The 12572-nt window shown below is 49.4% G+C and overlaps 1 protein-coding gene across 1 annotated transcript in view; it reads left to right on the top strand.

Annotated features, from left to right (window-relative positions):
* LOC308573380 (vomeronasal type-2 receptor 116-like) overlaps positions 1–12572 on the top strand; it is a 296755-nt gene that overhangs the window by 171103 nt on the left and 113080 nt on the right. The window lies entirely within an intron of this gene.

Raw genomic sequence — 12572 nt, 5'->3', positions numbered from 1 at the left:
AGATATTCTTGTGCATTATGCAAACAAATGTCATAGCAATATAAACCATCAGAATTGGAAAAACAATATCCCTTATGGGCTCCATGGTTGACACTAGTGACACCCTGGGTGTCAGCAGCCACCACTTGGGTGCCCATTGCTTTAAGCCTAGACTTTTGACAGTGTATGTGTACAACTCACCTGGGAACTTTATGAAGAAATACAATTGTCCAGCACATTTGCCCCATTTGGTTACGTACAGTTTCTTAGTAGACCACAAGCTTAGCATGAGTCAACAGTGTGATGCAGCAGCAAAAATAACAGCAACGCCACCACCTAGTGCAATTCTAGGCTGCATCAAGAGAAGTCTAGTGTCCCATTCAAGGGAAGTGATAGTCCCGCTCTCTTCTGCCTTGGTCAGACCCCACCAAGAGTCCTGTGTCCAGTTCTGGGTGTCACACTTGAAGAAGGATATTGGCAAACTGGAAGGTGTGCAGAGGAGGGCAACCAAGATGATAAAGGTTCTGGAAACCAAGGCTGACAAGGGACAGTTGAGGGAGCTGGGTATGTTTAGCCTAGTAAAGAGGAGACTGAAAGGAGATGTGATAGCCATCTTCAAATATCTGAAAGGCTGTCACATGGAGGATGGAGCAAGCTTGTTTTCTCCTGCTCCGGAAACCAAACCTGATGAGGAATATTTGAGGCACTTAGGTATGTTTTCCTTGAGAAAAGTAAAGATAACCATCTTCAAATATCTAACCTACTGCTTCAGTAGGTAGGATCCAAACTGATAGATTCAAATTACAAGAAAGCAGATTCCAAATAAACATTCAGAAGTCCTTTCTGGCATTAAGAGCTGCTTGACCATCTTGCTCTAAATGGCCCCTGGGGTACCTCCCAATGCAAAAATTATATGATTCTATGATTCCATATAGTTTGCCCTTATATATACGATATATAGCTATCTCCTCAAAGGCAGATTTCAAAGGCTGCTTGTTCTTCCGCTTGTTCATTGTTTTGCGAAGTGCAAATTATGTGGGTTCCCTTTAAATGCAAACTGAAATGAATTTCTCTCCCATCTCTAGCTGTATCTGAGGTCATAGATGCAGAACACTGATAATATAATACTAAGAAGTGTTTTATTTGCGGTAACTAAGGATGCCAGGTTGAAGCTACATGTTGTTAAGGTGTCACGTCTGTATTTCCCAAAATTCACTTATGTTTCCAATATGTTGCATTTCTATTGCAACAACTAAAAAATTAAGAAACAGCAAGGTAATTTTTTTATTCACATCCAACCAGTTGGAAAAGGCATCTGCCAAAACAATTTGCTCTAAATTTTCAGTATTTCTGTTTGGTAAAAACTGTAATTAGTGTTTAATTGCATCCTTCTGAGTCCCAGAGCATTCTGAATCTCATGAAATCAGCATGATTTGGCCTGGGATACAGGAGTCATCCTAATCCAATACACACACCAAGATGTATCCATTAAGTTAGACTCACTGAAATTAATTAACCTAATGAATCGTGGCTATTGATTTGAAAGCATTTAAACTAAAAATGTTAATGTTTGATATAACCCTAACACACATTTTCACGTATACTAAGGACTGATAACTGGTGTTGGATGTAAGAGAATGACAACAGCAATTACAGCATCCAAGATTCAGGGTGAGAAGATGGGTAGGGAAAGGGCCGGCCAATGCTCTTGTCCTTTCCTGCACCTCCATTCAAACCGGAATTTGTGCTCTGTGGTTAAGCACTTCCCCTCCATTCCCAGATAGGGACACACATTCACTGAAAGGGAAAATCATCCTGGAATGTAATGAGGGTTCAGTCACCATGTTTCACTGTGTCTTGGGCTATATGAGCTGGCTAGCCTTTGTCAGCTTCTTTGTGGCTTTTCTAGCCAGGAGGTTGCCAGATAGTTTCAATGAAGCCAAGTTCATCACCTTCAGCATGTTGGCATTTTGCAGTGTTTGGTCATCATTTGTCCCAACTTACCTAAGCACCAAAGGGAAATACATGGTGGCTGTGGAGATCTTCTCCATCTTATCATCTGGTGCTGGATTACTGGGTTGCATCTTTTCTCCAAAATGCTACATCATTCTGCTGAGGCCTGAGCTGAACGACAGGGAGCAGCTCATAAGAAAAGCAAAATGAAAGAGTATGGCCATCTCTTCATTGTGCATCTAGACAAATGCTGATGGTGGAGATCTCGAGAGGATTTGGCTATGTGTATTTGCTTAGGGAAACTCCTGTCAGCGTGGTTCTTGACTTCAGTCAATGTGCCACAAATACCCCCATTCCTACTTCTATTTTGGCGCTTTCCAGAGAGATTGGAATAGGACCCAAAGCTGATTCTTCTATTCAGGGTTTTCCTCATCCTCATAATGCTCAATTCATGTTGGGAATAAATTAGGAGTGAAAGGCATCTCAAATCCTGAAGGCAGCGTCAGAGGCCAGGCCTGCATTCTGTTACTCAGGCTTTCTCATCTCAAACCAACCACGCATCCTGCCATAAAATTATAAAATCTTAAGACATAAAGACATAAAGCCTTGGTTTCATGAACATCAATTACATGCAGTAAAATCACAGTCACAGTGAAGTCATTAACTATACATATTCTGAATTGTCAGTTGAAGTCAATTAGGTATTTTTGCCAATTCAGTAGAAATCAGTCCGGACGCCATTTTGCTGCCCAATTCCCGGATGTGTTTGGGGAAACCCGGATGTATGGCAGCCCTAAGTAGTGGCCATTGCTTCGGTACACAGTGCAGGGTTCTAAATAAGTCAAATTGAGGTTGTAACTGTGGTTGGCTAAATCGGACAGTGGATCATGATGTGAGAGAGACATTTGCAGGATCTGGGGTTCTTACACTTTTTATATACGGAGCAAGAGTCCCTCTGATTGATCAATGTAAAATGAAGTCAGCTGGTATAGAATACAAATTTCCTGGTCTCCAGATTTATCACTTTCTATGCTTTCCTGGACAAAATGGAGATTTAGAATCAAGGTACTTGGGCACCCTTAAAAAGCAAAGCACACACCCAAAAATAAATGTTACAAAGGGACAAGATTAGATGCAGATGAACAAGGCATTTTTGTTATTTTAAAAAAATCAAGACTCCTTGTGCTCCCCTCTGCTCCCCTTCCCCTTTCTCCCCACCCAGGGGAGTCCTGCCTTCTACTTGCCCCTCAAAGTCAGCGTCTTGTGGGGTTGGCCTGGACAGAGACAGCCTCTCCTCCCCACCTGCTCCCTGGCAGCTTCTATGAGCTGCCCCAGGGAGGAGGTCAGCAGCGGCAGCCATGGAGAGGCAAGAGGAGGCTTCCTGGCCACCTCCACTGTTGCCACCACTCAGGACAAGCCCTGGCTCATCCTCTTCCCTGAGTTGGTGCTGGCAGAACTGGCTTGGGAAATAGGGACAATCCAGGATCAAATCAGAAGCCATGATAGCTTTTGGAATTAGGGAACTGTCCCTGGAAAATCAGAGTTTAGACTTAGACTTTTGTTTGAACCACTTTAAGCACAGATTGTGAAAAACGCAGTGACAAAAGAGGAGTGAAGAAACTGAGTATGAAAAAGATAAGAATTGGGACACACAAGGGATTTCCTTGGCCAGTTTTATTCCAACAAATGCCTGCATTTTCTAATAATGCAACAATTAAAGGCATCAACACAAGTTGACTCCTATTTGCTCCTCAGAATCAAGTGGTCTTTGCTGTTCAAGTCTGGCCTCAGAAGGATTATGTACAATTTGGGGAAGAAGATGCAAGCGAGCAAGCCTGCACTGGAGGCCAAGATGCAGAAGATCTCCACAGCCACCATCTGCTTTCCTTTGGTGCTCAGATAAGAGGGAACAAAGGACAGCCAAACGCTGCAGAACACCAGCATACTGAAAGTGATGAACTTGGCTTCGTTGAAACTGTCGGGCAACTTCCTGGCCAGGAAAGCCACAGTGAAGCTGACACTGGCCAGGAATCCCAGGTACCCCAGGACACAATAAAACATTGGGGCAGAGCCTTCGTTGCATTCCAGGATGATTTCCTCTGCCAGAGAGTTCATGTCCACATCTGGGAAGGGAGGAGCCGTACAGAGCCAAACAGCACAAATACTGGTTTGAAGGGAGCAGCAACCCAGAAGAACAGAGTTGGCCAGAGATTTCCCCACCCATTTCCTCACCCTGGATCCTGGTTTGGTGGCCATGAAGGCCAGAACCACCGTGATGGTTTTGGCCAAGACACAAGACACCGCAATGGAGAAGATGATGCCAAAGGCTGTTTGTCGTAAAGAGCAGCTCACTGGGTGAGGCTGGCCAATGAAGAGCAAGGAGCAGAGGAAGCAGAGCAAGAGGGCAAGGAGCAGAGTGTAGGTGAGGTCCCGGTTGTTGGCTTTGACAATGGGAGTGTCCCCGTTCTTAGAGAAGACGCCAAGGACCAAGGCTGTGACCAGAGCAAAGAGCAGAGCCAATGCAGCTAATGTGAATCCCAAAGGCTCTGTGTAGGAAAGGAAATTGTGGGTCTTGGGAATGCATTGATCTCTGTTGTGGTTTGGAAATTGACCTTCTTGGCATTTGAAACAATTATCTATATCTAAAAAAAAGTCAAATGAATGATATATGAGTTCCAACAAACAAGGCAACCTTTTTCTTCTGGCTTGTTTCATTTTTTGTAATGAAATGGATTCCTCCATCTCCAATGGCCTTTCAAATTTCCTTTGAAATAAATATTGCTTCTGCTCCCAAAACACAATTCTGAGCCATTAATTATTTGGAAACAAGTATCAGAGATAAGTGGAAACCAGTAAAATGCAATGGGTATTTTTTATTCATAAACCATATAGGTGGTATCAATCAAATCACCATGAATTTAGGAAGCAAAGTATTGACGATTGTTAATATGAAAGAGCAAACGGTCATCTCTGTTGTTGTTGTTTTTTAATATATATTTTATTAAAGATTTTCTTGTTTTACAGAAGTAACATTTTTCCCCCCATGTAACATTTTTACAAATCCGTTTCATTTGTTGAGACATTAGGGGGAGAAGAAAGAAAAAAATTGGGGGGGAGAAAGGGGGGTGGAGGGAGGGAAGATGGATGGGAGTGGGGTCGGGTGGCGGTGTTTCTATTATGCTTAATGTATGTAGAGTTTGGTGTCAGCGTTGCCTGTGTTGTTCACTTGTGTTCCTTTGGTGGTGAGAGAGGTGGGGGTTGGCCTAGGGTGTGGTTGTTTGTTTGTGATTGGCTGTGGTGATCTTTGTTTTCGTGTGTGAGTGAGGTGGGTGGGTGTTTTGGATCAGGTTAGCCATATTGATTTGTATGCTGTTGGTGGATTATTGTCATTGTCTTGTTGGGCTGTGTATGTGATAAAGGGGCTGTGTATGTAATAAAGGGGAGCCATACCGGGGTGAAGGCGTCTTCTTCTGTTTGTCCCCGTGTCAGTTTCAGTTTATTGGTTAATTTTTCTAGTAGGGTTGTTTCCCATACTAATTGGTACCATTGGTCCATGTTTACTCCTGACAGGTCTCTCCAGTGTCTGGTTATGGTGTTTCTGGCTGCTGAGAGCAGGTGGGTTATGAGTTCTTTGTGGTGTAAATGGGCACTGTTGTCTTGGAAGATGTTTAGCAGGGCCAATTCTGGGCTGATGTCTAATACTTGCTTAGTTATTTTACATAGTTCTCATATTGTCCAGAAAACGGTTATCTCTGTTGAAAAGTGAGAAGCCCACTAGGATATCTTGGAGCAGCAGAATTTGATTAGTTGTTTCTGGCTCTCACCCCTAAAACTCTGGGGATGGAGGGAGAGGCAAGTCTTCCAAGACTCCACAAATTGTGGCAGGTGGGGAGCAGGCAGAGAACACTGGACATGATTCACACCTATTTCCACAAATCTACTTTGTCAAGGTTAAAGTTGTGGCTCTAGTTTGCCCCACTCTCTGTGTCTGTCTTCTTTCTTCCAGATCTGAGTGCAACTGCTGTTCTGTTTAGGACTGAGTACTGAACTGTTATTAAGGGGAAACTGTTGAAATAGACTAGGAAGCATTTTTAAAAAGAGTAGATGATGTCTCCTACCCGTTTGATTTGAAATCATCCCATCTGGACATGAAGCACAGTCATAGCAACAAAATGGCAGCCCCTCCTTCTTTTTCCGGCTGTAGCCTGGCTGGCACCGATCATTGCACAAACCAAGGGGCAGCACCTAGACAGAAAGAGAGGAGAAGAGAAAGCCCCCTTTTGCATGGTAAAGAACACAGTTTGAACCAAGGAGACGAGATCATTTGGCAGATTCATCTTATTCCAGAATGGTTGTGTATGTGTGAATAAATTGCTTTATAAATATTGGGAGTCAAGTAGAAGAGAAATTGAATATTTCATCTGTATGAGATGGTGGGTGGAAAGGAGAGTAGGAAAGACAACAGATTATGAATTACAGGGAGTTGGCAGAGATGGCAAAATAGAAAGCATATACATTAGGCTCAGAGAAACACCACAAGACAAGTACTCTTCCTTCATTGAGAGCCAGTGTGGTGTAGTGGTTAAGAGCAGAGGACTCGTAATCTGGTGAACCGGGTTCACTTCCCCGCTCCTCCACATGCAGCTGCTGGGTGACCTTGAGCTATTCACACTTCTTTGAAGTGTCTCACCTCACAGAGTGTTTGTTGTGAGGGAGGAAGGGAAAGGAGAATGTTAGCCACTTTGAGACTCCACAGGGTAGTGATAAAGCAGGATATCAAATTCAAACTCCTCCTACTCCTCCTCCTCCTCCTCCTCCTCCTCTTCTTCTTCTTCTATGCAAGTGGGTAACTTATACTTCTGAGATATGTGTGTTGTTTGGTAACACAGGATTTACTCCTACACAGGGACTCAGGTGGTCCTGTAGTCTAAACAACTGAGCTCCTTGTTGATCAGAAGGTCAAAGATTCAAATCCACACAACAGGGTGAACTCCTGTTGCTCTGTCCCAGCTCTTGCCAACCTAGCAGTTTGAAAGCATACCAGTGCAAGTCAATAAATAGGTACCACTGTGGTGGGAAGGTAAACAACGTTTCCGTGCACTCTGGCATTCGTCACAGTGTTCTGTTGTGCCAGAAGCGGTTTAGTCATGCTGGCCACATGTCCTGGAAAGCTGTTTGCAGACAAAGGCTGGCTCCGTCGGCCTGAAAAGGGAGATGAGCGCTACAACCCCATAGTCCCTTTTGACTAGAATTAACCATTAAGGGGTCATTTGCCTTCCCTTTTACCTCCAGTCCTACATTAATGTGACCTGGCTAAGACCGGCAGGAGAGCTTACTCCCTTGTAGTAACCCCTGCATGCAATAACGGAACTTAAGAATGTTATTAACACCGGACCTTATTCTTGAATTTGTATTCATAATGTTAAAAAAAAACTTCTCCCTTAAAAAGGAACCAAGAGTCCACTCCCACCTGATTGAATGCTTTGTGCCATGTGATGGCTTCTTCATCCATGCTGAAGTCGACATAGTGCGATTCCTGTAGTTCTATCTTTCCTACTTTCACTCGCAGGAAGGTTCGGTTGGGGAAAGTAACCCAGTTCAGAACATCAAATCCAGCTGCCAATTCCCCATTCTCATCAAAAGACACAAAGTCCCCAGCACTGTTGTTGAAGGAGATGCTCCTCAGGAAAGAGGGAAGCTGGACAGAATAAAACAAGGCATATTGTCAGAGCTGCTTGAAGATCCTAGCTCACAGAGGATCACGCTAGCCAGCAGTCATTAAGTAAAAGTCTTTATTGAATTACAGTTTCCATTCTCACGCTGCTGTCCGCAACTCTACGTCTAGTAGCTAGATCGGCGAAGCTCCGTCTGAATCTCCGCCCCGTGCGCACCAACTTAATATCCTAGCCTTGCTCCACCTTTTCCGCCTGACTGTCCTCCTCTGGGTCCCTCTACCCCCCGGGGCTTCTTCCTTCCGGGATTCTTCTGACGCTGACCCGGACCCTCCTGCCTCCTTGCGCCGGGCTTTAGGACCTGGTTCCCTTTCGGGGCTGCTTACTGCGCCGCCTTCCTCTGCATTTGAACTTGGCGCGCGCGCCCAACCTTCCACTTTCCTCTTAACCGTTTCTTCGCTCCCCGATGGAGGTGTGGCCACTCCTGACTCATGCCCTCCCTCCTGTGGTGAGCTGCCAGCGCTTCCCCCCTGGCTCCCTTCCTCTTCCCTGCTTCCTGGCGGTGACGCTGGTCCCGATTTCCAGCTGCTCCCCCCTGAGTCTCCTCTGGCTCTATCTTCCTGGGGTGCCCCCCTAGACTCCCCCCTTGCCCTGGCCACTGGTGCTCCTTTCTGTGAATCCTCTGATTCACTGGAAAGACTGGGAGATCTCGGGTAGTCGTCATCACTCATCCTTTCCTCTGCCTCCTCCCCTTCGCTCTCTGTTTCCTCCCTTGCCCGTGCCTCTGCTCCTAAACCCCTGACATCCATCCCCCCCTCGAAGCCCCCCAGTCCCCCTTCCCCTCCTTCCGGTGCTGGAGCTGGGGGCTGCTGTTGCAAAGGGACGAACGTCGGATATCGGTCGCTTCCCGTGGCAGGCCTCCATCGGAACTCTTCCGGGTCTTCCCCCCTGCTCTCGTTGACGACGGTCACCTCCGCTTCCATCTCTGTGCCGCCGTGCTCGAAACCAGGGTCATCCCCGAAAATGTCCATGTCCGTCTCTCCCTCACTTCCTCCTGGCGGCGTTGCTCGTCCTGAGCAGTCCAGCCACTTTCTGCGGAACTGCTCCTCTGGCCTATCGTCCCACCAATACGAGGGTTCTGAGACAGATCCCGAGGGTGACCCCTCCGGGGAACGGACGTCTCGTGTTGGTTCCTCGTCCGAGTCGAACCCCCGGAACGTGCTGGCCGAAAGCGTGGGCGTGAAAAGCCAGTCGTCGAAAAAGTCTGCTGGCATAGGTCTATGTGGGAAGAGGGCATGAAACTCGTCTTTGAGCAGAGGTTCGTCTAAAGCGTAGCCCGGCACCCAGCTGTTCGCACTGGCCGGGGTGCCCTCCCTGGCGAGAAAGTATTCTACCCCCTCTTCCCCCCATCTGGAGTCCAAAATCTCCGTGACTTCGTTGATGCGCTCCTTCTGTGCCGCTCCCGCGTGCCCTGTTCTGTCTTTGGCCGGACTCGGCGCCGTTCCGGGTTCCTGGAACCTGTGCGGTGCCTTGTAGGGAGTGAGCACCGATCTGTGGAATACCGGATGCATTCTGGAACCCTCCGGAAGTGCCAGTCTGAAAGCTACCGGGTTGACCTGCTCTTCGACTTGGTAGGGCCCCAGTTGTTTATGCCCTAGTTTCTTCTTGGCCAACGACCTGGCCGGCACTGCGTGGGCTGCTAACCAGACCCAGTCTCCCACGTGGAGCTCTTCGCCAACCCTTCTGTGCCTGTCCGCTTGTACCTTGTATGCGTGTTTGGCCAGCTCCAGGTGGCGCCTCAGCTGATCGTGGACTTCCTGCAGCTCCGACGCGAATGCATCTGCTGTCTGCGGCTCCCCTTCCCCCATTCTTTCCAGTCCCGGGAAGGTTCTGGGGTGCCTCCCGTTGTTGGCGAAGAACGGCGTGACCCCCGTGGATACGTGCTTCGTGTTGTTGTAGGCGAACTCTGCAAGCGGCAGGTAATCCACCCACGTCGCAGGCTGTTGATTTGCATAACATCTCAGGTACTGCTGCATGATGGCATTGACCCGCTCCGCTTGCCCGTTGGTCTGCGGGTGTCTCGCCGACGCCAGGTTGATCTTGACGTTCAGGAAGCCCATCAGCTTCTGCCAGAAGTTCGAGATGAACTGCCGCCCGCGGTCGGACAGAATAGACCGTGGCAGACCGTGAACCTTGAACACGTGGTCTATGAACAGTTTGGCGGTTTGCTCCGCCGTGGCCACCTTAGCACACGGAATGAAATGCGCCATCTTGGAGAACAGGTCCACCACCACCAGCACTGCCGTCTTGCCCCTTGAGCTGGGCAGATCCGTGACAAAGTCCAGAGCCACCCTTTCCCAAGGTTCGATCGGAGTTTGCAGCGGCTCCAACAGTCCGGCCGGCGGTTTGTGCACTGGCTTGGCCCTCTGGCAGGTGTCACACCTCGCCACGTAGTCTGCGACCTCCCCTCTCATTCCAGGCCACCAGAAATCCCTGGCTACTAATTCCACCGTCTTCTCCTTGCCAAAGTGCCCGGCCGTGGGCGCGTCGTGCAGCTGCTGCAGCACCTTGGCTCGAAGGTCGTCTCCCGGCACGTAGATGGCCCCTTTACGGATGAGCAATCCATCTCTTAGCTGGAAACCGTCGGCCGCTGCTTTGCCCCTTTGCACCTCTGCCATCTTTGTTTGTGCGAAGGAGTCCCCCTGCAACGCTCGCCGCACCGCCTCTAGGTCCACGGTCGCTGCGGCGCACGCCCACACTGTCGGTGCGAAGATGTGCATGGCGGCCGCTGGTGTTGCGTCCTCCAGATACTGTGGCTTACGGGAGAGAGCGTCTGCCATGATGTTGGTGTCCCCCGGGACATACTCTATTCGGAAGTCGAAGTTCGCAAAGAACTCAGCCCAACGTATCTGCCTCTGGTTCAGGAACTGTGCCGTGCGCCAGTGCTCTAGATTCTTGTGGTCCGTGCAAACCTGCACCGTGTGCTTGGCGCCGACCAGAAAGTGCCTCCACGCCTTGAACGCTGCATGAATGGCCAGCAACTCCCTGTCCCAGATGGTGTAGTTCTGCTCGGACTTGCTGAGCTTCCTGGAGTAAAACGCTCCCGGTCGCCACACCCCCTGCGGGTCTTTCTGCAGCAGGACCGCCCCCACGGCTCTGTCCGAAGCGTCTGTCTCCACCCTCATCGGCTTGCTGGGGTTGACATGAAGCAGCTGCTCTTCCGACGCGAAGAGACGCTTGAGTGCCTGAAAGGACTGCTCCGCCTGCTCTGTCCAGATGAACTTCTTTTTCTTGGAGCTAAGCGTGTCAGTGATGGCCGCCGTCTGCATCGCGAAGCCCTTGATAAACTTGCGATAGAAGTTCGCAAAGCCGACAAACCGTTGGACCTCCTTCCGGTTGCGCGGGCTCTTCCAATCCAACACTGCTCGAACCTTGGCGCTGTCCATGGCGAGCCCCTTGTCAGACAGCTTGTAGCCCAGAAAATCCACCTCCGGCACGTCAAATTGGCACTTCTCCAGCTTGGCGTAGAGCCTATGTTGCTTTAGCCTGCTCAGCACTTCCTTGACGTGCTTGTCATGCTCCTGCTGCGACTCCGAAAAGATCAGGATGTCATCTAAGAAACAGACGCACGTCTTGTAGAGAAGTCCCGCCAACACGTGATGCATAAATGCTTGAAAAACGTGGGAGCCATTTTGCAGTCCAAAAGGCATAACTCTGTATTCGTAGGTACCCAGTGGCGTGAACATGGCTGTCTTCCACTCATCACCCTCCCGCATGCGAATGAGGTTGTACGCCCCCCGCAGGTCCAACTTGGTGAACACTTTTCCCTTCCGCACCTTCGCCAGGAGGTCGTCGATTCGGGGCATGGGGAAGTCTGACGGCTTGGTCACACTGTTCAAAATCCTGTAATCCACCACGAGTCTTTTTTGGGGCGTGTCTCGCTTCTTAACAAAGAATACAGGACTGCCCCCCGCTGCCTTGGACTCTCGGATGAAACCGCGCTCCAAATTATGATCGATGAAGTCTTTGAGGTCCTGCAGCTCGTCCTCCGACATGGAATACAGCTTCCCTTTAGGCAGCGCCGCCCCCGGCAGCAGGTCAATTTTGCAGTCATATGGTCTGTGAGGGGGTAGCCTGTCCGCCTCCTTCTCGCAGAAAACTTCCAAAAATTCTGCGTACTTGTGGGGAATCGCTTGCAGCGTGCCTAGCAGCAGCTGTGACTCCTCTTCCTCTCCTTCCTGCCTGGGCACGATGCAGTGTTCAGCACAAAAGGAAGAGCCGAAGACCAGCTGCCTCTGGTACCAAGCCATCGTTGGGCTGTGCTTGTCCAGCCAACTCATGCCCAATACAATGGGCGTGTCAGATAGTTGAGTGACGTTGAAGCTGATGATTTCCCTGTGATTCCCAAGTCGCATCACCATTGGTGGCGTCTGCTTCACCACTTGCCCCCCGAGCAGCTCCCTGCCATCCACAGTGACAACCTGCAGGGGCAGTGTGGCCGGCAGCAACTGCACAGCGTGCCTGTCGACAAAGTTCTGCCCTATAAAGTCTGCATTGCTGCCTGAGTCGATGGCGATTGGCACGTCCATGGTGATTCCATTGGGCAGCTGGAGAGATGCTGTGAGCCTCACTACTGGTTTGGGCGGGAGGGGGTTCACTGGCTGTAAAATCTCTGGGGACTGCGTCACTAACACGTCTGGCTGGGCCCCAGTGCCTCTTCCTCCAGCCAGACATCGTCGTTTCCCTGCTGTGTTCCTCCTTGCTGCGTTGCTGCAGTCACCATTGCTGAGGCTGCAGTGAGCTTGTGGGGCCTCTGGGGACACTCTTTCGCCATATGCCCTGGCTGCTCACAGACGTAACACTTCCTGTTCCCTCTAGGAGGCTTCGCTTTCACTGTTGTTGGTGCTAGGGCTCTGGTTGCTGACTGAGCCCTTGCACCTCCAACCTCCATAGGTTCGGCTCCTCCTC

Source organism: Podarcis bocagei (genome assembly GCF_964188305.1).
Source record: "Podarcis bocagei genome assembly, chromosome: 14".
Classification (NCBI taxonomy): domain Eukaryota; kingdom Metazoa; phylum Chordata; class Lepidosauria; order Squamata; family Lacertidae; genus Podarcis; species Podarcis bocagei.
This window is presented reverse-complemented; position numbering and strand designations above follow the sequence as displayed.